We start from the raw sequence: 27903 nt of genomic DNA, 5'->3' as shown, positions 1-27903 counted from the left end.
GCCCCTAAATAAATAAATCTTAAAAAAGAAAAGGGGCGCCTGGGTGGCTCAGTCGTTAAGCGTCTGCTCTCAGCTCAGGTCGTGGTCCCAGGGTCCTGGGATCGAGCCCCACATCAGGTTCCCTGCTCAGCGGGAAGCCTGCTTCTCCCTCTCCTGCTCTCCCTGCTTGTGCTCACTCTCTCGCTGTGTCTCTCTGTCAAATAAATACATAGATCTTAAAAAAGAAAAGAGAAACCACCCTACATTTCAGAGCCTAGCCGCATGGGAAAACTATTGCTTAGCGAGTGGCATTTTCTGGGACACGGCTCAAATTAGCGCCAGACTTGTGCGTGCACAGAGCCCAGGTGCCAGGTGAGTTCAGAGCAAAGCTTCGTTCAGACTGGTTTAAGCTGACGTTTCCATTTCTTAACGTGAGCTTACTTGCTGAGGTAATGCATTTTGCCCAAGGCGAGTGATCACTTGGAAATGAGTTCATATTTTAAACCAGATCTTGAGATCTCAGGAGCTAAACCCTGCATAAGCATTTTGCAGCTTCCAAGAGCAGCTGTTGTGCTGAGGGGTCTCGGTGGCTGCCCACAGCTGTGCGTGCAGGGCGGCTCTCCTGGTGGGGAGGGGTCCGCTACGTCCCCAGGAAATGCAGACCCTTTCTGGGCTGTGACCCGCAGAGCAAAGGGTAGCTGTTTTCACGGGGCTTTACCCGGGCCCTCCGACGTGCGCTCTGCGTTGATACAGCAGGAAAAATCCAGATTTTTCAGGTACTGTAGTGACTGTCCTTTTGCTGAGCAGCACTCCCCGTTCATAAACTGCTCAGCACACACTGAGGCTCCGGTGCGATGAAATGTGTGGCTCAAAATCCGAGAGCCTGCAGCTACGAGGGCGCAGACTCTGCCCGCGTCGCCCACTTTGTCTGTGAAGCCTGCCGGCTGGTCTCCCAGGGCCGCGAGCACCGTCCCCTCCAGCAAAGCCTGCCATGCCTCACCAGGGACAGCTGCTGGGCTCACACCTGTCGGGCCACTCTCCTCCTGACACTGCTGCCTGGGCTCCTGTCCGACCTCGTTTGGAGCCTTTATCAGCGAGTCAGTCTGTTTCTTTCTGTTAGACTCAGTTGGGGCAGAGGCAGATGCTGCAGACAGATGGGAGGCTGCAGGTTAACCCCAGGGAGAGCATCCTCCGAGGAAGGGACGGAGCCCCTGCAGTGGATGCCTTCCCGGCTCAGTGTCCTGAGACTCTGAGACCATGGCAACCCAGATAGAAGGAGAGAAGAGCAGCCCAGAAGGCCTTATTATTTCTGCTCTGGGCAGATACTCGGATCAATAAACTAAACGAGCTGTTTTATCTAGGCCAGCCATCAGACGCAGGGACACAGAGAGAGACACATAAACACATTGATCACCCATACAGCCTGCTGGTCGACCCTCCACAGAAAATGGGGAAGAAGGTAAAGAAGAGGCACTGTCGGGGTGCCTGGGTGGCTCAGTCGGTTAAGCGACTGCCTTCGGCTCAGGTCATGATCCTGGAGTCCCGGGATCGAGTCCCGCATTGGGCTCCCTGCTCATCGGGGAGTCTGCTTCTCCCTCTGACCCTCCCCCTCTCATGCTCTCTCTCTCTCTCATATAAATAAATAAAATCTTAAAAAAAAAAAAAAAAGAAGAGGCACTGTCGTGGTTCTGGGCCGCACTTCTCCTCCTTCAGTCTGAGGAAGGGCAGTCTGCACTGTAATCCGCCCTTCAAGACCCTGGGCAGAGACAGCGATTGAAACCGAAGCTGACGTGTCACCAGCAAACAGCCCGTCTCCAGGCTAAGCATTGAGGCTCAGCTCTTCCAACGAAGGTGTTTGATGTGACCTTTGTGCAGGTCTTTAAAGTCAAAAGTCTCCTTAAAAAGATTTTTTTTTAGGGGCTCCTGGGTGGCTCGGTCAGTGAAGCGTTTGACTTCGGCTCAGGTCCTGATCTCAGGGTCCTGGAATCGAGCCCCGCGTCGGGCTCCCTGCTTGTCCAGAGTCGGCTTTTCTTTCTCCCTCTGCTGCTCCCGCCCCACCCCCCGCCCCCCGCTCATGCACTCACTCTCTCTCTCAAATTAATAAAATGTTTAAAAAATATAAAAAAATAAGATTTTTAAAAATTTAAGCATAGTTGGCATATAGCATTATATTAGTTTCAGGTGTACACACAGTAATTTGACAATTCTATACATTACTCAGTGCTCACCACAGTAAGTGTAGTCACTGTCTGTCACTCTACAGCATTATTACAATATTATTGGCTATATTCCCTATGCTGTCCTTTTTGTTCCTGTGATTTATTTATTTTATACCCGCAAGTTTGTACCTGTTAATCCCTAGACCTAAGAGGGCCATAATGAGCCAGCAGAACAAAGCCTGTCCTTAGCTAGGAGCTTTGTGACAGTTGAGGTCCAAGTAGGGAGGGTTCTGGAACATTGCCAGCCTCACTGTCTACCTTTATAATCCCCCAAAGAGTCCAAGAGTCCTCTCCAAAACCTGTGCCATCTGAAAAACCCCGAAATTTTCTTATTATTCCCATCCTACTCCAAGGGTGTGTGTGTGTGTGTGTGTATGTGAAATTGAAGCTAACTATGCGCCCTGATCCCTTAAAATGCAGAGCCTCGAGGATGAAAAATTTCTGTCTTGAGCATATCTGACACTGGTGAACTATTTCCTATTTTCCTTGTTAATATCATGAGTGAAACAGGGCAAGCACCATTATTCTCATTTTACTGATGCCCGCAGTGGGGTACAGAGAGTTATGTGACCCAAAGAGAGCCCAAGGTCCAGTCTCTTTTGGCTTCTGTTTCCCATTAAAAAGATCTGCCTGCCTCTAACTGAGCCACATCCCAGTGTTTGTAGAAAAACACCGGCCTGTTCCTTCCTTCGTTCATTCCTTCAGGTATTTAACAAGCACTAACTGCGTGCGTGGGCTCTGGAGTATTTTGGAAAAAATGCAATGAAAGAGTAAATAAATGAATATTTCAACAAGAAAATATCAAGGAGTGATGAGAGCCCTGATGAAATTTTGTACAGCGAGATTGGAAATGATGTCGAGAGAGAAGGACTGGGTGAGCCAGTGTGGTTTGAGCAGACTGCTCAGAGCAGACTGCTCTGAGCTGGGTCCAGAACAGTCCAGCCGGACAGCATGGCTCTGGCAGAGTCTCGGGGCGGCCATGGGCAGCACAGATCTGCACATTGGAATACTTGGCCATCCCTCCGGTGCCTGACCTCCTGGCCTTGGGGAGAGTGCATCTCTAACTCTTGGGCCGCAGCATCGGAAGTTTGGAAGTTAGGATGGGCAGTGTGATTGGATCTCCCTCAGCCTGGAGACTCTTGTGGTTGGAGGCTTTCACGGAGGACATTATTTACAAGTGTGTCTTCATCAAGAAATCTATTTTGTTTGTTAAAAATCCATAACGGGAAAGGAACTGTAGAAAGAGCAGGCTATTTTTGCATTGAACAACACTCACTAGGGGTAAATGGATTTCCTGGTGGATTGTGTGAGAATGAATCTCAGATCCTAACCACTTTAATTTCTTTCTAGAGGAATTTCGGCAAATGGAGTTTGTTTCTTGACCTCATTGGAGTCCTGGTTAATTTATCACAATAACAATAACATCACCAGGGTTTGTGTTTGTAGAACAAAGATTGTTTCTGACTGTGCAAGCATGGGTCAAATGAAAGTGCTCATAACTTGTTTTAAGGAATGAAGATTCAGAAGAACAAGTCAGGCAGTTCTAAGTGAAATACAGGCACAGGATTTTTGTTTTTCCTGGGTCTCTAAGAAGCCACACGGAGGAAAGAGAGCAGTGGAAGGCAGTTCCTCCAACCGGGACATTTGGGCCACGAGGGTGACTCCAGGGATGAAGTGGATATTTGCTGCTTCATGGAAGGACCTTCCCCCAGCTCACATCCCTAGCCCCTTTCCCTCCGCTCTCCGCTTCCTGACGCCCGGCCCTTTGCTGGCCTCTCTGTGCTCACTCTCTCTTCCTCTGCCATCCTTAGCCTCTCTCACCTTCTCCTCAGTCTCCCCCCACTCCCCTTCCCGCCCCCCTTCTGTTGTTTTTGCTACTGACCAGCTATGCGACTTGGAGCTAACAGTTGGCTTCTCTAAGCTTCAGTTTGTCTGTCTGTCCCTCTGATGGGGGCAGAGACAGGATCTACATTTGAGTGAAGCCGGCTTCCCCTGGCCTTGGGGCTCACTGGGAATGGCCCGGGGTGAGCTTCGGAGCAGCAGGGCTCTGCCACCCACGGAAGCGCTAAACTGATACTCTGCGTGCCCAGTGCAGATCTAAACGCCGAAACTCCCAGAGTAAATCCTTTTATGGGATGACCTACTGCTCGATTCCCTAGAGATGTGGGCTCTTGCTTAAGATGCCCAATTTCCCACACATGCCCCTCCATCATCCTTCTGGTCGTAGATTATTTTTAAAATATATTTATTTTCTTTTTTCTAGTTCCAATTTTCCTTGGGTGAGAAAGACTCACGACCAAGGGACTTGAATCCCACTGTTTTGTTTTGAAAGCCAGCCTCACCACCCATTTGCTCCATGACCTTGGACAAATCTGTGACTTTCCCCAAGTTTTAGTCTCCCCACTGGAGAATGGAAATTGCAAGCATACCAACCATACATGGCTGGGGAGAGTTAGATGGGCTGACTTATCTGCAGTACGTGTCACGGTTCCTGTTGGGGTAAAAAACACACAACATAAAATCACCGTCTTTACCATTTTCAGTGCACAGTTCAATAGTGTTGGGTACACTCTCAGGGCTGTGAAACATTTCTAGTGAGTGGTGCATGCTTACGGTGGAAGGACCTATGATGGAGATTAGTCTTTGGGGTTGATACGTGTTAAGAAAGAGTCTGTCATCACTAGTTAGGCAACCAAGACTAATACACATTGGCATCTAAGAGTGAGTCTACCCATGTTCACAGACCTGGCTGGAAATGTTTTGTTTTGTTTAGAATTTTCTTTTATCACCATTTCTTCATTACTGTAAACCTGGCTCTTTGCAGATAAATCAATATCCCCGAGGTTAAATGACATATTTTAGTATATTTCATTGGGAATTTTGGGTCCCTGTAATAAAAGCAAGTTGTTAATTTCCCACTTTTCAAGTTCTGTTGGTCCCTTCCTGTCTCATACGCTTTCCCTTCCCCTCCTCTGTCCTCTCCTCCCCTCCCCTCCCTTCCTTTCCCCTCCCCTCCCTGTCTCCTCTCCTCCCCTTCCTACCATTGTTGTTAACTCATTATAACTTCTACCCAATTTCTCGTGTGTATTTTTTTCTTCTCCCTTGTCCCCTTTCCTCTCATCTCCCCTAGAGTCCCTTCTTCACCCCACTGCTTCATCTGTAATTCAATGAAGTTGAAATTGATGGTGATTTCGCCAATTGCTTAGAGCTTGATTTTCAGATAAAACCAGTGTTGAGCCCGGGCAGAGCCAAGTGCACAGCGTGGTAGTTGAGGAGAAAAGGGAGCTGGTCTTCGTGGTTCAAGAGTGCTTTTGTCCACATAACTACATCTCTGAGCTTCCTTTTGGCAGAACCAACTATGGGAATAAATTATTCAAGAAAGTTTCAGAGGATTCTTGCTGGCTTCCAACCTCTGAAAGTATAACCAAACATTATGTTTGAGTCATTCATTTGCCTGTGGAAAGACTTCTGGATGAATTGATGTTCAGTAGGGCAAAACCGCATTAATTTAATTTTTACTTATTTTTAATATCACGTAATACGGAATTATTTCCCAGTTAAAATGCCTCATGCTTGAATTATTCTTAATATTTAATACTGTCTTGTACACAGAACAGGATATTACTGACCCACCATAGCAGGCAGAATTTGGGCTCCTATGACCTCTGATCCCTCACAGATATGTTATAGTACATGGAAAGGGCATTTTGCAGATGCAGTTAAGGTTAATAACCAGTGGACCTTAAGAGAGGGAGGTTATCTTGGATTATCTGGATGGGCTCCATGTAATCGCATGAACCCTTAAAAGCAAAAGAGGATCCTGCCAACCGAATGAGTTCAGAAGCTCCAGGAAGACCCATGGTCGGCCAACACTGATTCCACCTTGTCAGACCTGAGCAGAGACTCTAGCTGCGCTGCCCCCACCCTCTGACCCGTGAAACTATGTAATGATAAATGAGCATGCTTTCAGCTGCCAGGCCTGTGGCAGTCTGTTATAGCAGCAGCGGAGAACTAATACGTTCAGCATTCACTGGCAGGTTCATTTGCTTACGGTTGAGGCCATTCTCTCTCGTAGCAGGTTAGGTTTGTGCTGATCTCACCGCAGATTTTTGCCTCAGCTGCTTCCTGTCCACGGACTGGGTCCTTAGCCAAGGTAAATATATATTCTGTGCCTGTGGAGTTGGTTGAAGTTAACTGACATTTTAGAAATACGTGACATGATGTCTTCTTAGAAAAATTTCCTAACCAAGTGAATTGAGTAAAAATGCATGTTCTGATTCAGTGCTGCTCCCCAAAGCCCATCTGGAAACCAGTTGCATTCCCTGGGGAGTAAGCTAAAAGTGCAGAATTCTGTGGAGCGTTCCGCACTGAGTCCGAATCTCGGTGGACGAGGGTAGAGAATATGCAGTTTTGATGAGGGCTCAGGCAATTCTCTGCTACCAACATTTGAAAACTAATGCTGTACTCCAGTGGCTTCTGAACAGCTGGTTGAGACCCAGTGGATCGGGAAGTCAGTGTAGTGAGACCATCTTTAAAAAATACAGAAATGAATGGAAAAGAAAAGATCATGCTAGAATGCCTTGCAAAGTGGTAAGGATGAGCATGCTTGGTGAGGCTTTGTTTCTGTGTGTGTGTGTGCGTGCGCAAGCACAGAGTCACCCTGTAAAACAGTTACGTATTTGAGAAACACTGCGGTCATCTGATCCTGTGATTCCCAATCCAGTCTTGGACCCTCCGGTTACCTGGGTCCTGTCTACAAATACGTAATGTCTACTCCCCCTGCCTGCCTGCTGTTAACTAATGAGTTAACAGCAATGGTAGGAAGGGGAGGAGAGGAGACAGGGAGGGGAGGGGAAAGGAAGGGAGGGGAGGGGAGGGGAGGAGAGGACAGAGGAGGGGAAGGGAAAGCCTATGAGACAGGAAGGGACCAACAGAACTTGAGAAGTGGGAAATTAACAACTTGCTTTTATTACAGGGACCCAAAATTCCCAATGAAATAACCACACCTAAATGAACGAGGCAGAAGGAAATAGCATTCCGTTACCCATGACAGATGAGGGCTGCCTTGGGAGGAGTGTTGCTGGCCGTGTGTGGGGATGGAGCTTTGACACATGCAGTAGAGGCTCTCGGGGTCCTTTCATTTGGGGACCTGCTAAACATGTCTGTGGAAAACACTTCCTGTGTTCAGTGGAGTAGAAAATTTCTTCGCGAATTTCCCAGACACACACACACGCTAACTACAGGGAGCTTGTTTGCTGTGGATGGAGAGAAATGGTTGTCTTCCATATGGCATTAAGCTCTCAATTAATGCAGAACAATAATGCCACCTATGTAAAGAACCCCTTCCAAATTAGCTTTAATGGTGAGATACGATCAAGGAAGTGTATATGATGAAAGGTTAACGTGAGATGCTACCTTAAGTGTAGGTTTCAGCGGAAGACAGTAAATAAGCAGCAGTGTCTATGCAGGCTTACAGAAAAGGAAGTAGCAGGAAAGTGCAGTAGGAAGGATGAGACGCAGCTAAGGAAAGGTTCAGTGGATGAGAGCTGCGGACTGTGGGCAGATAGGCCCGCGGCCCCTTACCAAGGCACCTGCACTCAAGCAAGCACGGTTTGGATTCATTGGAACACGTTAGGCTGTGACTTTCCCCAGAAAAAGAACATTTTTGCCAGAATCATCTCTGATGCCAATACTTCTGGTTGGTTTTGAGGTGAAAAGCCCTCCCTGTACCCAACTTTGCCTGAGGTGCCGGGCAATGGTGGTAATAACCAGGTACTTGAGTACTAGGTACACTACAATAGTGCTTGGTGTTACTGGTAGGCGATACAGAAAATACCGTCTTGGCCATTTGGCCGTGAGAAGGTGAGGCTCAGAGAGCGCAGCTGACACACCTCACATTAACTGTCAGAATTGAGACAGAAGCACGGAGGCCCTGCCTCTGGGCCTGGGGCCTCTCCAGGAAACCAAGGTGCCTGTCACCCCGCAGTCCCACCTCTTCTGCAAACCACAGGCCTTCGAAGAGCCCTGAGGGGTAAACTCAATGCGGGCCCCGGGCCTGAGAGTAAATTTTAAGTCTTGACAATACTTAATCCCTGCAGAAGGTGGAATTTGCACATTTCTGTTCCATGAGCTTTGAAGAACAAAAGGTCATTGCTAATTTGAAGCTAAAACCTTTATATAGACAACATCCTGCAATTACTTAGGGAGGTTAGCATCTCCCATTTGATCAGGAAGGTGAGAAGTCTGTCGAGCAAACTCTGAAAGACCCCAGGCCTCACAGATCACCATGCCTCTTTTAAAGTGCTTTCATGCTGGCCATCACTATTATTATTATTTGCCTTTGGCTTATTATCTTCAGTCCCTGACCACAAAGCCAAAAGCCACAGGAAGGCAGAAGAGTACAATAAATGGGCTTTCTCTACCCATCGCTGGCAGACGTATCCTAGTTTTAATAAGTCATAGACATTTGCAAAAAGGAGCACTCTGGAAAACACTTTAAGTGAAGTCTCTGCTTTCGTGCTCTGCAAGAGAGTGAGTAGTAAAAGGTATTCTATTGATCACAGAGCTTCAGGTACAGATATCTGTATATTTGAAGAAGTCACCAACTACGGCTTTACCCTGAAATGCACAGTTAATATTTATCTAGAATTTTACAATTTAAAAAGATCCCTGCTCATAGATGATCCCTTTCCACTCTGTGACTGCCCCTTTCAGTTTGTCAGGGGTTCCGGATTGGGAGGAAGAGGTTGGAGAACCTTTGGAAGCAACAAAAAAAGAAATCACCCAGACCAGGAAAAGAATAGAAGTTGACATGGCCCTTGGGAGCAGGGGTCCCTGTGCTGCTTCAAAATAAAACCCGAGGCGAGAGGCAAGACCCCAAGGGGAAGGCTGGACGGTGCCCTGGTGGAGGCTGTGTCCCGGTCTTCTTGACCTCCGGCCCCCCGCCCCAGCCTCACCAGATAGTTCTGTGTGTTCAGCTGGCACAGAAGCTCCTGGACTAACCACACCTAAAGGAACGAGGCAGAAGGAAATAGCATTCCGTAACCCATGACAGATGATTAGAAGGCCCGTCCCCTGGGCTTTGGCACCTCATAAACCCACAGGACCTTGGAACAGTCCCGGGGGCTCCCCAGTGGTGGCTGAGATGGAGCTGCCTGCCATCCTGTCAGACAGATCATCGGATGCAAATTCTAGGTGCTCTAAAGAAAATAAGGAAATGGGATATTTTTGCACACCTGAATTTGTAGGCTACATTCAGAACAAAGAGTGGACAAAATGAGGGTGCAAGATGGTAGTGCAGTGTGCTTACATAAACCTTGAGTGAGTGAGGAGGAGAGAGTATGTAAGTGGCCCCTGGAGTCAGACTAGGAAGTGTGAGTCTTGTGATGGTTATTTACATTGGAAGCCATCCTATGAATATTGATATTCTGGAGGTAAACTCTTGACTACCTAAATTTCAGCCCTTATACATATAAGTGATTGTGATTCACGAATGTTGTCCCTGAAAATCAAATGATAGATTATGTATAATGTTCTATAACCCAGAGGAAACTATAAAGCTTTTGTTAATCCTGACTTCCCTACTCCCCACCACCAGGACGGCACCCTTCATGGTGCCACTTCCTTTCCCCTAAATCAAAACTTTAGTTTTGCTAACAAGGCTTATTTTAAGTTTTAGTCATGCTAGGAATCACTAACGTGCTCTGGGAAGGTGGTTTGATTTGAGATCACTTTCATCTTTTTGAAGTATAAAATCTACAAGCATAGTTGTTAATTTTCTGTGTATCTCCCGTGGTATTTTATACTACTTTGTGATCACTTTGAGTGTATTCACCTAAAATGATTTTAATAAGGCAAAAATTAAGTGAAATTAGTTTCTTTTGTTTATTTAAAAATCAGTATGTCAAAACTAATGATGTAATGTATGGGGATTAACATAAGAATAAAAAAATAAAATAAAATAAAATAAAAATCAGTATGTCGATATGTTATTTTTGATAAAAATTTAAGCTGAAAATGACATTCCAAGTCTTGGTTTGCCAATAATGTCATAAAGATTTGGGATCTCACAAGAGAATTCTGATTTAAAACCTTGAGAAAACCTTTTTATGTAGATACATAAGGAAGTAAAATGTATGTTTACAAATATGGCTTATTAACAAAATATTGGATTTAATGTCAGTTTTTCAAAAACTCTAACAGCTGTCCCTTTCACCCCAAATAATGAGGTCCCTGAATATCCTAATGTTTTAGAAGTAGCATGGAAGACAAAACTACAAATGACTTGGAAGAGATATGATAAGCATGGCAGAATCTAATTTTTTAAAAAGCATTGTATAATGAAGTGTCGGAAACCTACATTTTCTTACCTATATTTTTCAGCGATTAAAAGTTTTTCTGATGCAAGGTTCTCAGGGTCTGTATCCAGGGTGACAAATTCATCATGTCCACCTTTCCAAAATTATATAAATTCAAGTCCACATTAGTTTTATCTGCCATCAATTAAATATTAATCAGGTTTTCTTGGTCCTCAGCCCACAGGTCTTACTTATAAGACTCTAAAGAGGAAACACTAGGAGCCCTGCCAGTTTGGGCCCCTTGGCTTGGAATATGTGTTCAAAATTCCAATTCCTGTGCTGTGTGCCGCCTAACTCGCAACTTCTCTTAAGTGGCAAGTTGAGGAGACATAAGAGTATCAGCTTGCTCGTCGCCATCTTGACGTGATCAATAGGCTACATAGAGATCTGATGCATTTCGAATCCCAAATACGGGAAAACCCCCCTTGAAAACTGCTTCTGGAGACCGAATTCCAGTAAACCTTTCAGCTCATGAGATTATGACCATGTCTTTGTCTTGGCTTTCCATGCAGATAAAATAGTGTACTATCTTTCGGGTGGGAAGGGAATGCCACTGTCCAGACAGTCGGTGATGTGGCACAGTGGGGGAAACCCTCTGGTGCTCTCTGCATGGCCTGCGCTGGTTTCAAGTGAGGCATCACCGTCTGCAGGAGGAACGGCCGAGGTAGCACCAACCTCTCAGCGAGAGCCTGAAAGAAAGACTGGGAGTCCTCTGTCCTGTCCATTTAGCCGTTGAGGAAGAGCCAGGCTCACCCAATCTAGACCTTTCCTTTACACCGATGGCAGAAAAGGTATAGTTTATTTTGTGAATATATTCAGCATACCAGGTGCGATAGTGTTGGTTTATAAACACTCATGTGGATCCCTTGCATTTCTGTATGGGCTTAAATTGTGCGTTTTGCCATTCTTTTTTTTTTAAAGATTTTATTTATTTATTTGAGAGAGAGAGAATGAGAGACAGAGAGCATGAGAGGGGGGAGGGTCAGAGGGAGAAGCAGACTCCCTGCCGAGCAGGGAGCCCGATGCGGGACTCGATCCTGGGACTCCAGGATCATGACCTGAGCCGAAGGCAGTCGCTTAACCGACCGAGCCACCCAGGCGCCCGCATTTTGCCATTCTAAAGACATTTATGGTGTCTCTTTTTATTATTTTTTTTATTATGACATGTGCACTCCTTAATCCCCATCATCTATGTCACTTATCCCCCACCCCATCTCCCCTCTGGTGACCAGCATTGTGGTTCTCTAGAGTTAAGGGTCTGTTTCTTGGTTTGTCTCTTCTGTTTGTTGGTTTGGTTTGTCTCTAAAATTCCACACACGAGTGAAAACATATGGTATTTGTCTTTCTCTGACTTATTTCACTTAGCATTATACTCTCTAGCTCCATCCATGTTGTTGCAAGTGGCAAGATTTCATTCTTTATGCCTGAGTAATAACCCATTGTATATATACCACCACTTCTTCATCCATTCATCTATTGATGGACACTTGGGCTGCTTCCATAATTTGACTATTGTCAATAATGCTACTATAAATATAGGGGTGCATGTATCCTTTTGAGTTAGTGTTTTTGTGTTTTTCTGGTAAATACCCAGTAGTGCAATTACTGGATCCTAGGGTAGTTCTATTTTTATTTTTTTCAGGAACCTTCGTACTGTCCTCCACAGGGGCTGCACCAGTTTGCATTCCCACTTGTTGTTTTGTTGTTGATTTTAGCCGTTCTGATGGGTGCGAGGTGGTATCTCATTGTAGTTTTGATTAGCATTTCCCTGATGATGAGTGATGTTGAGCACATCGTTTCATATATCTGTTGGCCCTCTGGATGTCTTCTTTGGAAAAATGTCTGTTCATGTCTTCTGCCATTTTTATTTGGATTATTTGGTTTGCGGGTGTTGAGTTGTATCAGTTCTTTGTATTTTTTGGATACTAACTCTTCATTGGATATGTCACTTGCAAATATCTTCTCCCATTCAGCAGGCAGCGTTTTTAGTTTTGTTGATTATTTCCTTCACTGTGCAGAAACTTTTTATTTGGATGTACTGAACACATGTCTCTTAAGGACCTCTGTGCTCAGCCACACAGCTGTCCATCTGGGCTGTTGAAGTGTGGTCCTGGCTAGGTTCAGGAGCATGAACAAGCAGAACTTCTCACTGCAAAAATTGCAAAGTGCCATCACACATCAAAACCTTTCGAAATGCATTTTGGACTAAGTATTGATTGCTTCAGGAGAAGACAAACTAAGGAAATAAATTGACAAGTTGTAACAGCCAGGATGGCCTAGATTATACTCCAGTAACAACTCCAAGACCTCCGAGGCTCAGAGAAGAAAGGGTTATTTCTCACTAATGCCATCTGTCCATCACTGGGCTCCAGGGGGCTTTGGTCTGGACTCCCTCACCCGGTCACCATGTTAGAGGGAGAGATCTTGGAGCATTTGCAATGGTAGGTGCTGATGAGGAAGTGGAAGTTGCTTCCTTCCAGAACTCATTGACCCAGAACTGTCCTATGGCTCCTTCCAGCCACGAGGGACCAGCAATGACCCTCTAACGTGGGTCCAGAGGTAGTGAGCCAACAATACTTGGCAACCAGCACTACTTCCAAACAGTGGATAACCATATGATTTTCGTTGGAAAGACAAGTCATTAGCCGACTTGTAGAAATGAGGCATCCCTGATGTTCTGTGATTGCAGAGAGGCTCCACGCCATGTCTCTCAGTGTGCTCTGAGTCAGCAGATTCCCCTGATGATCACCACAGTTGTGCTGGCCCGTGAAGAGAGGACACACAGCCAGCTGCCTAGGGACAAAGCCCAGAGTGAGGGATGTGTAGCCTCACATGTGCTCGCAGCCTGGCCCCTCAGTGACTGTCACACGCCGGCTCTCTGTGCTCCTCCCTCTCTCCCCAGGTCTTCCTTCATCACGTCTCTTCCCCATGCGCCCTAGAGTGCTTTCCTTTCGCACAAAGATACTGTCTTCCTGGTGGTGGCTCTTTGGGAGCAGGAACGTGGGGATGTCGCTGGCTAAGAGGCTGATGGGCCAGTTACTGAATTCACTTTCCAAGCACAGACCTTTAATGCTTGTGTCAGCTTTTTGCCATCTGCCCACTTGAATCCCTAACCTCGAAGCTCTCCTGGCTGTTACCGCTCTTCTCTTCCATTCCTTCTTCCTTCCTCGCCCCTTTCGGTTGAGATAAGCTGGTTTTCTCACGCTCTTTGGTTCATTCATTTTACTTCTGCCTGTAAACCACCTTTCATTACTTTCATGATACTAAAATATCCTGACAAGAAAATCCCTAAAAGGTCAATATCCATTCACTGCTTCTGTTTGGCCGTCAGTAGATCTCCCAGTGCTAACACATTACAGGGACAAGCAGAAGGTGTGCCTGTGAGCGGAGGTAATTATTTGCATAAGGCTCATCTTGTAAATGGTGTCTGTGAATTATCTAAAAGTGCCCCATCCCCCCTGGTCCACCTCTGTCAAGGTAGAATAATCTCAGAGGAATCGCTCTTCTAGGCTAATGGTGGGAACACGGGAGTGCCGCCTATCAGCCTCCTCTGTGAGGACTCGCGGGGCTCCCCACAATGAACTGGGCCCTGAGTCAAGCTCTGAGACGGTGGTGGCCCATCTCCGCCCTTCAAAAGCTCTTGGTGTCAGTGGTGAGTTGGTCTGTTCATGGGGAGAACAAGAGATAATGAAATCACTATGACCATGGGCTGTAATGTCCCAAGCAGATTGCTGCCTGTCTGGCTCTCACTTTTATACCCAGAATCTACCACAGTGCCTGGCATAGAGTTGGGCTCAAAAAATAGGTTTAGAAAGAATCAGTGAACACCAGGACTGTAACAGGAGTGAATGTGATAAACTCCAGGTCTGTCCGTCTGCGCATTACTTTTCTCTGGGAGGGCTGTTGAGATATTTCAGGAGGCAGCTGTAAAATTACTCCTCAGTATGCTGAACACTGCTTCATACTGCTCTGAAATCCCTGTCTACTCTCCTAGCATAAGATTAAGTGCATAATGGCCAAATCTCTCTTCTTCTGAGTAGATGCCACCAAACCTAGCAATCAGCATTTATCTTTTATCAGAAATCATGTATAGACTGCCCTGCCCAGCAATATTCCAGACACACACCTGCCCGTGGTCAGAACCCCAAACAAGAAGCAAGGAAGGACCAGCTCAGGTCAATGGGGACACTCCGTGTTAGGTAGGCTAATCATTTTGAGCTGAGACAAATGTTAGCATCTGTCTTTCTCGGAGCAGAATATGACCTTTGATCTAGCCCATGTGAATAAGAGGCATACAGGGTTGCTTGGAAAACACCCCGTTTTTCACCAGTGAGGCTGCTTGGGAGGCATTTCCCAGTCTTCCTTCTGCCCTACGTCGGTCTGCAGGGGGGTACCCCTGCCCCCTGTGATGCTCAGAGGCTGAGGATGTCCTGTGAAGCAATTGGTTGCTTTGTGCTGAGTGGCGAACTCTGTGGTTGTTGGAAAGCAGCAGTAAGAGCTAGGGAGTGTCTCAGATTGCAAACAACCCTGGGCAGCGGCGGGCAGCTCACCGCCTCCGATCTGCCCGTGGGAGACCCACCGATGTCCTCAACACTGCCCAGGGTATCCTTCTGACTCACCGCAGGCAGGGATGAACACTTCCAGGCTGCCCGGAGTCAACAGATTAAAACAGTTTTGGAGGGTGAGTAAAAGGACACAAATCAACTTACTGGGAGAAAAAAAAAAAAGTTTAATTTCTTAAAAAAAAGAACAAAAAACCTAACTTGCCGTGGGATGTGTGTGCCATGAGATAGTTGCATTATTTTACAAAACTCCTGGTGGGAGATTTGACTGTGCATTTTCAATGTCTTGACATAGGTTTAGAATTTCATTTTAACTGATCTGCAGGAGATGCAATGAGCAGCATTGAGTGTTGACTCAGAATACAAGTTTTATAGAAAAGGCGATTTAGCATTTGAGCCGCAGTATGATGGTTAATTATACCTACTGTCACTCAGATATCAACCAGTATCTCCTGATCATAGCCTGTGGGAACAGGGTTGAATGTGATAGCTAATAGATGGAATCCCGAAAAATCAGGCCTGTGTGTGTTTTCTTGCAGACTGTGTGATCTATCAGAAGCTCTAGGTGCCAGAAGCAGGAAAGATAGGAGAATCTCATGCTTTATGTAGTACACGACAGCATTAGAAGGCACTGAGGTAGTTGTAATCACAACCCACTCAGACGTGTGATCCGCATTATAGACTATTCCCATAATCCTTGGTAAGGAGAAGATCAGCCCCAAGCCAGCCTAACAGCAGGTGGCTTCTGGATTTTCAACTTTTGGCTCTCTTCACAGAATGATAAAACATCTTTGGAAATCATTGCTTGTTTCCAGTTCTCAGAGTCTGGATTCAGAGCAACAAGTAAAGAATTCTTTTCTGAAGAATTACATGGGATTCAGGGAGATGTGTGTTTATGCTACATGTTAGTATCAAAGTCAAACCCCCGTGTGTGTTTAGGACCTAGAAAGGAACAAATGACCCAGCAACTGATTTTCAGTGACTCCCTAAAATATCATGCCGAGCTGGAATAAAACCATGGGTAAGTTTCCATCTTATGGTAACATGATTTGATTTTTTTTTTTTTTTTGGGCTAGAATTAGCACCCTGCTCATTAGAAATCGCTTCATTAGATGAATAAATAGCAGGCACTTGAGGCATTTCTGACTCTAGGTAAACTGCTTTTCTTTCTGTATGATGCTCTGAGTAATTTAAGAAGGGCCCGGGGTTATAGATGTGCTTTGTCAGTTACTTAGTGAGTCATGAGATCTCTTTATTTGAACTTGCGATGATCAGATAATGTGAGTTTGAAAATAATGGGAGTAATTTTGAAATTACTTTGTAAGCCAAGATTTACATTCAACTGAGTAGAACCAAAACACTTTCTTCCCAAATGAAAGCATATGTGTAGTATATAAATGGGTATTTCATCTGAGTAAACAAGAGCATATTAAAGACACTGAAGTGACGAAACTCTAAGGAGCACCATATGTAGCTTGCACAGCCCTGGGCCGAAGGTCTGACAGACTAATCCCAGGTCTGTGTGGGTCCTGGGATTAGTGTCTTGATCCTGGGCAGAATTGCTTACTGCCCTTCACTTCCCATCTGTAGAGTGAATAGTTCCTCCCAGCTCCGAGATTTCATCTGAGCCCCTGGAAAACAGATCACTCTGTGCTCCAAATTCACCAAATAATCTGCCTAGATTGTATCTGAAAAAGTCTGATTAAATTTGTTGACTGTCATTGTTTTTAGTTGTTGGAGGGCTCTCAGAATGGTCTTAATGAAATCATCCTCAGACCTGGCTTCCGGCCTCTGACAAGTTCTTTCTGAGTGACGTCAGATGTAATGGATCAGAGTCATGTGTAGATAGATCATGAACGGAGGATACTTTGTATTTTCTCTTTCACAGACTAAGCTTCATTTTAGCCCTTAACCTCGCCACTGATCTAAACATTTGTTACATACAACACCCCAAAGCTTCAGATGAACCCATCAGTAAGCTGTGTCTGGAAGGGCATCCTCTGAGAGAGGAGGTTTGTTCGGATGTGTTGGGGCACACAGACCCCAAAGTCACAGCACCCAAGGCCCCCGAGATTTCACTGGCCAACAGCACGGTCCAGATAAGGAAGCACATTCTAAATAATCCAAGGGATTCCTTAATTATTTAGGGGTGAGGGATTTAAATGGGTGATGTAGTTACTCTGTAGTTTCGACTTTGAATTATTCATTCGGTTTTTTTATGGTGGTTTTGTGCGAATCACTCCAGACCACTGTTAATAAAACTTTTAAAAATCAGAGACAGATGCAAAAACGGTTTCAAAGAAAGGATTTAAAAGCCTCTTAATTGAGGAGTGGCTTTGGAGCCTCTCATCAAGGTAGCCAAAGCCGACTGTGGGGCTTGTTCACCTCCGAGTCCATTCCCTGTCGGGGCCCGGCTATGGTGTTCTGTAGCCAGCTTGAGATAATGGGCATAGAACTTCAAAATTTGGACTTTGGAGCCCGGTGTGAGATAAAACTTGATCATACCACTAATTCGTGCTCATTTAAAACAATGGAGTCTTCCCATGATTTTGGTAGCTTCCATGTATTTATATTGTTTTCCTGGTAGCAAGTAGAAATAAGAGAAGTTTTTTTTTTTTTTCTTTTCTTTCTTTCTCTCTCTCTTTTTTTTTTACACAAACCCAGGACTGGCCCACCTGCAGTAGTCAGCAGAGTTTTGGAATCTGTGCTTTAGATGGCTTTGCTGTTCACACTGCGTGCCTACAGTAGCCAAATGACTGACTTCAGTCCAGCTCCTGGATGCTGAATGATGCCGTTTGATTTAACAGATGTTTGACAACAGAAATTTATGGACTAGAAAAGCTGGTCCCAAGTTTACTGGAGGAAGCAAAATGTTTTTTTTTGTTTTTTTCCTGCCCTCTGGACTTTCTTTTGTTGATTACAGTGACTTGAAACAACCCAAACCTGATTATTTAAGAATAACCGAACTCAAGAAAGTCACTGTGATGTAATAGAGCCAGGAGCAGGATGCATGGTTTTGCCCAGAGGTCACTTTCCTTTCCTTTGTGCCAGTTTTCTCCCCTATAACACTGGGGAGACATGTGTAAGTCACATCAGCTTGATTTTCTATCTGGGTTGTATAATCTTATCTCTCAGAAAGCTTTGTTTAAATGTCAGTGTCCAGGCAACCCCCCCCCACCTCTCCAGTTAAGTCAGTGTCACAGAGGGTGGGCTCACAATATCAATACATCTTTAAGGCTCCCCAGGTTATTCTAGTGGGCTGCCAGAATCAAGAACAATTATACCATCTGAAGGTCCTTTCCGGCTCTAACATTCTATATACAAAGATTCTAATGATTACTTCTCACGGTAAAAGCACTACATAGTTTATATTGTGGTTGTGGTGGTTCTTCTTCCTATTCTGGTCATTTTAAGAGATGAGTAGTCGAAAGTGGTAGAACAAAGGATACCAAGGACTTAACCCCCCAAAGTGGCTTTTCAAGATAAAGACTTTGAATATCCTTGGTGTGGACCCAGCATCCAGTGGCCATCTGAATTTTTAATTCCCTGATGGGATATTTTTGGTCCTAAGAACAGTGAACTCTAGTTTCAAGGGTATAAACCCAGTGAAAATAGTACTTTCTCCCAAATATAAGCTCATCCCTGTTGCTGCTGAGCTCTGAGCAGGTGTTAGGGATACAGAGATGAGTGAGACCCAATCCTTGCTTTCATTCATTTACAGTCTAGGGGAGGTGAGAGAAAAAGAGAGTGGTTGTATGGTTTGGGGCTATCTAAATCGGATGTTGCTTGGCCAGGCAATTTTCTAGTCTGAGAAACTTTGCTAATGCACACAAAACTAGAAGGAGGACTTACCCCTCCCCATTCATTTTCCCACTTAAAGATGGTTTTTTGTGGGTGAACGTTTCATTATGCCATCCATGTTTCTTTGGGACACCAAGATGTCTGAGAAGCACACGCCCTTCCAGACCTACGCCCACAGGTGCTCTGATGGCACGAAGTGTTTATACTGGTGTTTGACACACACACATCTGTATCTAAATACACAAAGCTACATTTACACATTTCAGAAAAGAACAAAATACAGTGGGTTATTTCATAAGTAATGATGCAAGTTCAAAACCAAAATAAAACACTCACTAACTAACCTTTGATTCTTTTTCTGAGCGTCCAAGGCAGCCTTCATTTCATGCTACTACCTCTCTCTGTCCCAGGTTTGCCTCAAAACCTAAGCCTCAGTTGAGGTTTCTGCAGGTCTCGGAGAGCAAATGGTCTGGGTGGTTGGGCTCCTGTTGCAGCTTTGCCTCTCCGGAGTTGCATGAAATAGGCAAGCCATTTCCTTTCCGGGAACCTTTGTCTCTTACCCGTGATGCGATGAGGTTAGACTGGATTTCCGTAGGTCTCCTCTTAATGCCCTGTGATTGCTCCTGACCATCTTCTCCAGCTTGTCAGGAAGTAGGAAAGACCTTTGTAAAGCTCTTGATCCCAAGAGGCAGACAGGATAGCAATTCCTTCTCCTCACTGGAAAATCAAGGGACCAGCCTACCAGTGTAGTTTAGTAGAAAAGGCCTTGGCATTGCAGACAAGTGGGAATTTGAATTAGGATTCTCGCACAATCTGTCTGTATCGTGTTAGGCAGGTCTCAACCTATCCGGACCCAAATTTCCTCCTTGAATTTGGATTCTCCCACAACCTATCTGTATCATATTAGGCAGATCTCATCCTATCCGGACCCAAATTTCCTCCTCCGTGAGGTGAAGCAGGTAATATTGCCTTATGGTGGTGTTCGGGGGTGATGATTCAACTTGATAATATGCATACTACGCATCTGTGCACATACGAGCACAGAGTAGGATTACTGCTCACTGTTGAGGGAGGCTGAGAGCAGCTATCGGCAAGATGTTTGCTTCTCCAAGCTGGGGTCTCTGCTTAGTGGCTCTGTGATGGGAGGGGCCCCAGGGTTGCTGTGGGGCTTTCTGAGGAAGGAAAATACTACAGATTAGCCTCCCAAGATAGTGGAGCAAATGACATCATAACATAGGTTGACATCAGCCAGCTAGCCCCCTCCCCTCCTCCTCCCAGTGAGCTGTCCTTGTATTTGAATCTCTGTCTGTGGTCTTCTTTTTATCTTAGTGTGCGTCCTTTCACACAAACCAGGTCAGCTGCTTTTCAGCTCTTGGAGGGAAACAAAGGAACAAAATATAATACATTCGAACAATTGTGCATTTTCTGTGTCTCTACGGTTCAAATAACCAGTGACATTTTGCAGGGAGACATTTTGATGTTAGGGAGAACCAGCCACGGCTCTTTATTTGGCCTCGAATGCTGTCCCTTTGGAGAAAGTTTTTCGTTTCTTTTTAACCAGCACTCAAAAATTATTAATTTGGCTCTTTATTCATGAACATTAAAAGCTGGAATTTAATAAATATTTTATGATCCTAAAGCTCAAACGCATATCGGATTGATGTTGAGGGATGAAGAGTTGAGGGCAGGGAAAAGGCCTCCTCTTTGCAGAATTGGCAAAATCGATGTAAAGTGGGCTTTCACTCACTTACCGAGGGTGTGACTACCATTGGCTAGAGCAGGATGGTGGCGTGGAGCTTCCTGGAATGCTGGCCTTGCCCTGGGAGGTCTCCAGGTTGGCTAGAGGATCGTACCTCTCGCTCCCTTCCCAGGTGAGCATGCCTGCGGGCCGGGGGAGGAAGCTGGAGTGGATGGTAGCACCATCAGTTCATCCAGGGATGCCAAGCCTTCAAAGAAACACAGCAGCTCTTCCTTCTCGGAAGGTGAGGGGTTCCTGGGCTGGAATGGGTTTTTGAAAATCCGATGTCAGGCTTGGAATAAGCAGGCGAGTCCTTCTGTCTTCTCTTCACTGCCAGCAAAGACAGGGCTTAAGTACACACTTCACACCGTGTAATTTTTTCTGCAAATATGTTCAGGAACTTAACTGCAGTGTTGGTTTTCTTTAAAGATTTTTTTTTCCCTACCCCTAGTGAACCAGAACAGATTATTTGGGTTTGCTTTCGATTAAACAGATGGATGGACCTTTCTGTTGGGCTAAAAGAACGGAACTAGGATAAATAGGGCCATTTTTTTTCCCAAAGGTCTAAAAAGCACATGAATTCACCTTGTGTGCTGGCAAGAACTGTTACTTCTTAAAGAAAAAAGAACACCGAGGAGATTTTTCATGGGGTGGTCTTCAAAGAACTGTTCCTCACCAACAAAATCTTTAAGAAGACTACATTTCCTTGTCCTCATGTTGGAACCAAGAAAGTTTCTATAATCAGGCACTTTAAAAGAAAATGTGCTGAATATTTTATAAGGGGAAACATTCATATATGAGCTATAAATTCTCAGATGACAACCAAAGAGCAACTGATAGGGTTGTAGAGAAGCCCAGTGAACAAACTTGCAAACTGGGGAGTCTGTTGATATTTTAACATCAGCAGAGTGATTGGAGATTCTGTGCTTTGATTGTGGATGTCATTTTCTGCAAATGTTGCCTGGACCAAGTCAGTGACTGGAAAAACGAGTACGTGAAATAGAAAGATACTTGTAAGATTTATAAAACATTACAATTTAAACATGGTATTGACATCTTAATGAAGAAAAAGTGGATGATTATCCTTGACAGTGCGTATGTAGAGAACCTCCTTTGCAGGCAGATGGACTTTTTAGGGTAACTTGAGTGGTCAGCTGCCCTATCTGTAAAATAGTGATAAGATTACTTATCCTGTGAGATTTTGTGAGAAATAAGTGAGATCACAAATGTAATGTGCAAGCACAGGCCTTTCACTCTACTCTTTCCTTTTTCTGTGGACCCTAGCCCATAATTAATCATTAGCTACAGCATGTAGACTATGGGTGTGTGTGCTAAGTAAATAACCATCGAATGGTGGAATAGATAGATAGATAGATAGATAGATAGATAGATAGATAGGTGGGTGGATGGGTAGGTGGGTGGATGGGTAGGTGGGTGGATAGGTATTTGGATGAGTGAGTGGATGGATGGATAGGTGAATGAATGGGTGGGTGGATGGATGGGTGGGTGGGTGGGTGGATGGGTAGATGGATGGGTGAATGGGTAGGTAGATGGGTGGGTGTGTGGGTGGCTGAATGGGTGGATGGATGAGTAGATGGGTGGGTGGGTGGGTGGGTGGATGGACAGGTAGATGGGCGGGTAGATGGATGAAGCTAGCTTAAATCCGGCTTATTGTATACATTAAAATTTATGATTGCATATGAATCACTTAAGAATTCATCAAGTTTATTTTTAATCAGTTGCATGTACTTCAGCCTCATTGCTGATATTAACATTACCATATTATCTAAAAATATCAGAAAAGATTTCCTTTCCTCTGTTGTTTTTGTTCTTGCCTGGCCCTCTTTAGGAATATATATATTTTTCCTCTTTAGGAATATTAACATCATTAGGTAGTTTGGCTATTAGCCATTATATGTAGACATTATATATGCAGTGTTTGTTATTCACCTTTGAATTTAAGATAGCTCTTTGATTTAGGAAGCTGAGTATGTCTGCTCTACAATTTATCAGTTAGGAAAAGAAGGCAGGAAAAAAAAAAAAAGCAAGGACTTAACCTTAGCCTTTTAGGGGACAGATGCTGGTAGATTTCTGTCCCTTAATGTTTGAGTGTCTCCCTCTTGTCTTTAGCTGCAGGAATGCTGAGAGTGAGGTAAAGAGGATTTCGAGGAGCCCTGTAGATCATGATGCCTTGTCTGCAAAGATTTTAAAAACAGTCTCCAGCTGAGTGGGAAGTTATCATTGAATTTCTTTTTAACATTGAACTTTTGGGTTTTTTTTGCAGTTATAGAACTTGTTGATAGCATCAACTATTCCTTACTAAAACTCTGATTTCCTATTTGATGAGCTCACCAATGAATAACAAGCTTCTCCCATCTCTAAAGTCCCCCAAATTTGATCCCTCAAAAGCTAGCTCATACTTTCCTACTACTTAACCGATGTTTCATTCCCCAACTATTTCTCGGTACCAGGCATCCAGAACATTCAGACAGAGGCATGAAGAAGACCCTGGCTGGACTTGCATTCGGCACAGGAATTTAGCACAAAAAAGTGGGGTACCGTGTGTAAGGTGCCAGATAGAGAGAGGGATAAAGTGCTCTCGAAATACCCAAACAGGACAATTCATGTTGTGTGGAAGGCAGGGAGCTTGGAGGAAGATCACCAAGAGGAGATACTTCAATTAGATGCTTAAAAATAAGTCAAAAAAAAAAAAAATCCCTGCATGGACCAAATGGAGTCCAAGTAGAGAAAACGGTGTGATTCAAGGCATCAAAACATGAAATTTTATAGTCTTATGCAAACAAGCGTATTGCACTCCAGCTAGTGAGGTAGGTGTTTAAGGTGGAGAGTTGGAGTTAGGGTTTGGGGGTGCCTGGAATGGCCTGAGGCCAGGTGGTAGGCACATCCATGTCAGTGAGCACGAGGAATTTGAGAGCTGTTTAGCGCATGAACCATTTCCAGTTGTAAACTTGGAAGTTCCTGCGTGTTCCCTTGACGGTTCAGTAAATCATAACACTTGCAGATAATTATTCCTATATATACATATACTTAGGTGAACAAACTGAAGGTTCTTAGGCATTTTTACCTTCTGTTGCCATGGAGGAGCTAACAGAGGATGCATATGGGTTGCAGGGAGTCCTTGTGCATGGCTGTTTACATGAAATTTCAATACCAGATTGAAAATGATGGAATGATTTTGCTATAAATAAAACATACATTATACTTTCAGATTCTCTTCAGGGTCTGTTATTGAGCGTTACCTGTGTGTGCAGACATGTGCGAGGAATCTTGGGGGCAATGATAGAACCAGGAAGAAACAGCATTCGTATGTGCAATAAATAGATGCCCATTTTACATACCAGTTAGTATATATTTGTTGTTTGACATTTTATACTCTTGTATTCTTCCTGGAGAAGCAAGGGTTGGATATTTGTTGGAGCAAAACTGATACAGAGTGGCTAAGTTTTGATTAAAGCCTTAAATGGTGGGTAAAGTTTTGATAAACAGAAACTTGGTTGAGGGGATATGAGGAATCAGGTCAAATGGAGGGACACAGCCCAGAGAGCGTATGTCTCGAAATGGTCTGGCTGAAGCAGAGGCTGCGTGTTATGTGTCGGCAAGAACGGTGAACAAGTTTGAAGTGTGGGGTTACGACATGAGTTTGGGAGGTCTTAAACCCTGTGTTCTCAGTGCTGGTCTCACACATTTGATGTCTCCCATGGGAGACAATCCCCACGGAGGAGGAGTCCTCCATGAACGGAGAAACCAGGATCTGCGAAGGAAGGGGAAGAGAGATGTTACCAGAGTTAATACGCTCAAGTTCAAGCAGAAATACCAAAGTCAAAGGGAAATAAATGATCCATCTCTGCCTCCTAGGCAGGGTAGGACAATTCAGGCATTCCCGTGTGCCCCTGCTCAGTGTGCGGGCACCTCAGAGCTTTGGATGGGCCTCGAGAGCCAGAGAAGCTTAAAGCCTCAGTCTTCTTGCCTCTGAAGCACAATGGTGTAAATATATAAAATAGCTTTTTTTTTTTTTTTTTTCTGAAGGAAGACCTTGTGGCCAGTTTGAGTTAGCTCTGATGGCATCTGGGAAAAAGGATTACTCATCAGAGAAGCTGCTTAACCCCGGAGAAAAACTGTCTGTATTCCTAAGATACTGCTCACTTTGATAAGATTTTATTTTTTTTCTTAAATGTTTGTCACTGCGGAACATAGAAATCCACCCCATTTCCAGGTGCTATGGTGCTGGTGTTTGAAAAACCAGTATGTTGTGCAGAAGCTTTTTATCTTGATGAAGTCCCAATAGTTCATTCTTGCTTTTGTTTCTCTTTCCTTTGGAAACGTGTCTAGCAAGAATTTGCAGCAGCCAAGGTCAAAGAGGTTGCTGCCTGTGTTCTCCTCTAGGATGTTGATGGATTCCGGTCTCACATTTAGGTCCTTCATCCATTTTGAATCTATTTTTGTGTATGGTGTAAGGAAATGGTCCAGTTTCATCCTTCTGCATGTGGCTGTCCAATTTTCCCAAACCACTTGTTGAAGAGACTGTCTTTTTTCCATCGGATATTCTTTCCTGTTTTGTGGAAGATTATTAGTTGACCATAGAATTAAGGGTCCATTTCTGGGTTCTCTGTTCTGTTCCACTGATCTATGTGTCTGTTTTTGTGCCAGTACCAGACTGTCTTGATGATGACAGCTTTGTAATAGAGCCTGAAGTCGTAATTGTGATGCCACCAGCTTTGGTTTTCTTTTTCAACATTCCTTTAGCTATTTGGGGTCTTTTCTGGTTCCATACAAATTTTAGGATTGTTTGTTCCAGTTCTGTGAAAAATGCTGGTGTTATTTTGAGAGGGATTGGTTTGGATGTGTAGATTGTTTTGGGTATTATACACATTTTAACAATATTTGTTCTTCCAATCCATGAGCATGGAATGTTTTTCCATTTCTCTTGTCAGTTTCTTTCTTTTTTTTCCTTTCTCAATTTCTTTCATAAGTGTTCTATTGTTTTTAGGGTACAGATCTTTTACCTCTTTGGTTAGGTTTATTCCTAGGTATCTTATGGTTTTCAGTTCAATTGTAAATGAGATCGATTCCTTGATTTCTCCCTGCTGCTTCATTATTGGTGTGTGTGTGTGTGTATGCATGCGCGTGCGTGCGTGTGTGTGTGTGTGTGTCAGAATATTACTCAGCCATCAAAAAAGAATGAGGGGCGCCTGGGTGGCTCAGTCGTTAAGTGTCTGCCTTCGACTTGGGTCATGATCTGAGGGTCCTGGGATCAAGCCGCACGTAGGACTCTCCACTCAGAGACAAGTCTGCTTCTCCCTCTCCCTCTGTGATCTCTCTCGCTTTCACTCTCCCTCGAATGAATAAATAAAATCTTTTTTTAAAGAAAGAATGAAATCTTGCCATTTGCCATGATGTGGATGGAACTAGAGGGTATTATGCCAAGCAAAATAAGTCAGTCAGAGAATGACAAATACCATATGATTTCACTTATATGTAGAATTTAAGAAACAAAACAGATGAACATAGGGGAAGGGAAGGAAAAATTTTAAAAAAGATAAAAACAGAGAGAGACAAACCATAAGAGACGTAACTCTAGAGAACAAACTGAGGGTTGCTGGAGGGGACGTGAGTGGGGGGATGGGGCAACTGGGTGATGGACATTAAGGAGGGCACTTGAAGGAATGAGCACTGAGTTGCTATATGCAACTGATGAGTCACTAAACTCTACCCTTGAAACTAGTACATTATATGTTAACTAACTTGAATTTAAATAAAATTAAAAAAAAAAGAAAAACCAGTATGTCATTTCCTCCTGATAAAGGCAACTTGTATATATTTGTAGGTACAAGTTAAAGACACATGGAAATCAGGGTGTCAGGACAATACAACCAGAGGGTGAAATAAACGGGGAGATTATCAGAAAAATCAAGATTAAAAGATATGGATCATATGTATAGAATTCTAATTATCTTTTTGAACAGCTAAATGATGTCTGGGGCAGATAAATGACTTACAACAAACTACCCATATTTAAAGTATACAATTTGATAAGCTTTGGCATATGTATATATCCAGAAACCAGCCCCATGATTGAGATAATGAATGCATCATGGTCCCTAACAGTTTCCTTGTGCCCCTCACTCTGGGCCCTGCCCCAGGAAGCCAGCAATCACCCCTCAGCCACCATGGGTTAGCATGCCTTTCCTAGAACTGTATACACATGGGATCAAGGAGTGTGCATTCTTTTATAATCAAGTATCTTTCCTTTGTCTTCCTAATGGAGGTGTAGAGATACTATATTATGGTTTTGTTTCCATGTCCCTAATGAGGAATGTTGTTGAAAACCTTTTCATGGACTTACTTGTCATCTGTGTATCTGCTTTGGAGAAGTGTCTGTTCAGATCTATAGTCCATTCTATAATTGAGGTTTTGTTTTGTTTTCTTATTATTGAATTTCAAGAGTTCTTTATATATTCTGGATACAGATCCTTTGGCTGATAGGTGATTGACACATATTTTCTCCCAAATTGTAGCTTTTCTTTTCATTCCCTTCTGATAAAAGGTTTTTATCTTGATGCCATCCAGTTTACCAGTTGGTTCTCCAAGGGATCCTGCTTTTGGGGACATATTTAAGAAGTCTTTGTCTAATATAAGGTCACAAAGATTTTCTCCTGTCTTTCTTCTAGAAGTCTTATACGTTTAGGTTTTATGTTTAGACCTTACAGTCATTTTGAGATAATTTTTGTATGTCATATGAAGTATGGATTAAAGTTCTTTTTTTTTTTTTTTTTTTTGCATATGGATACCCAGTGTTCCAACACCATTTCTTAAAACGACTACCTTTCTCCACAAAATATGGTAACAATAGCATATTTGGTATAAAAACTTCCAGAGTCACACTTCTCTTCCTTCCTTCCTTCCTTCCTTCCTTCCAAGAGCATGGGGGGAAGGGCAGAGAAAGGGGGGAGCGAGAATCTCTTTTTTTTTTACTTTTATTAAGTTATGTTAGTCACCATACAGTACATCATTAGTTCTTGATGTAGTGTCCCATGATTCATTGTTTGCGTATAACACCCAGTGCTCCATGCAGTACGTGCCCTCCTTAATACCCATCACCGGGCTAACCCATCCCCGTTGCCCCTCCCCTCTGAAACCCTCAGTCTACTTCTCTAAGTCCATAGTCTTTCATGGTTCATCTCCCCCTCCGATTTCCACCCCCTTCATTTTTCCCTTCCTTCTCCTAA

At 44.0% G+C, this 27903-nt stretch overlaps 1 protein-coding gene across 1 annotated transcript in view; it reads left to right on the top strand.

The window, feature by feature from the left end:
- DPP6 (dipeptidyl peptidase like 6) overlaps nucleotides 1-27903 on the top strand; it is a 545484-nt gene that overhangs the window by 91564 nt on the left and 426017 nt on the right. The window lies entirely within an intron of this gene.

The sequence above is a fragment of the Leptonychotes weddellii genome, chromosome 12 (assembly GCF_054177405.1).
Source record: "Leptonychotes weddellii isolate Sample4059 chromosome 12, ASM5417740v2, whole genome shotgun sequence".
Lineage (NCBI taxonomy): Eukaryota > Metazoa > Chordata > Mammalia > Carnivora > Phocidae > Leptonychotes > Leptonychotes weddellii.
This window is presented reverse-complemented; position numbering and strand designations above follow the sequence as displayed.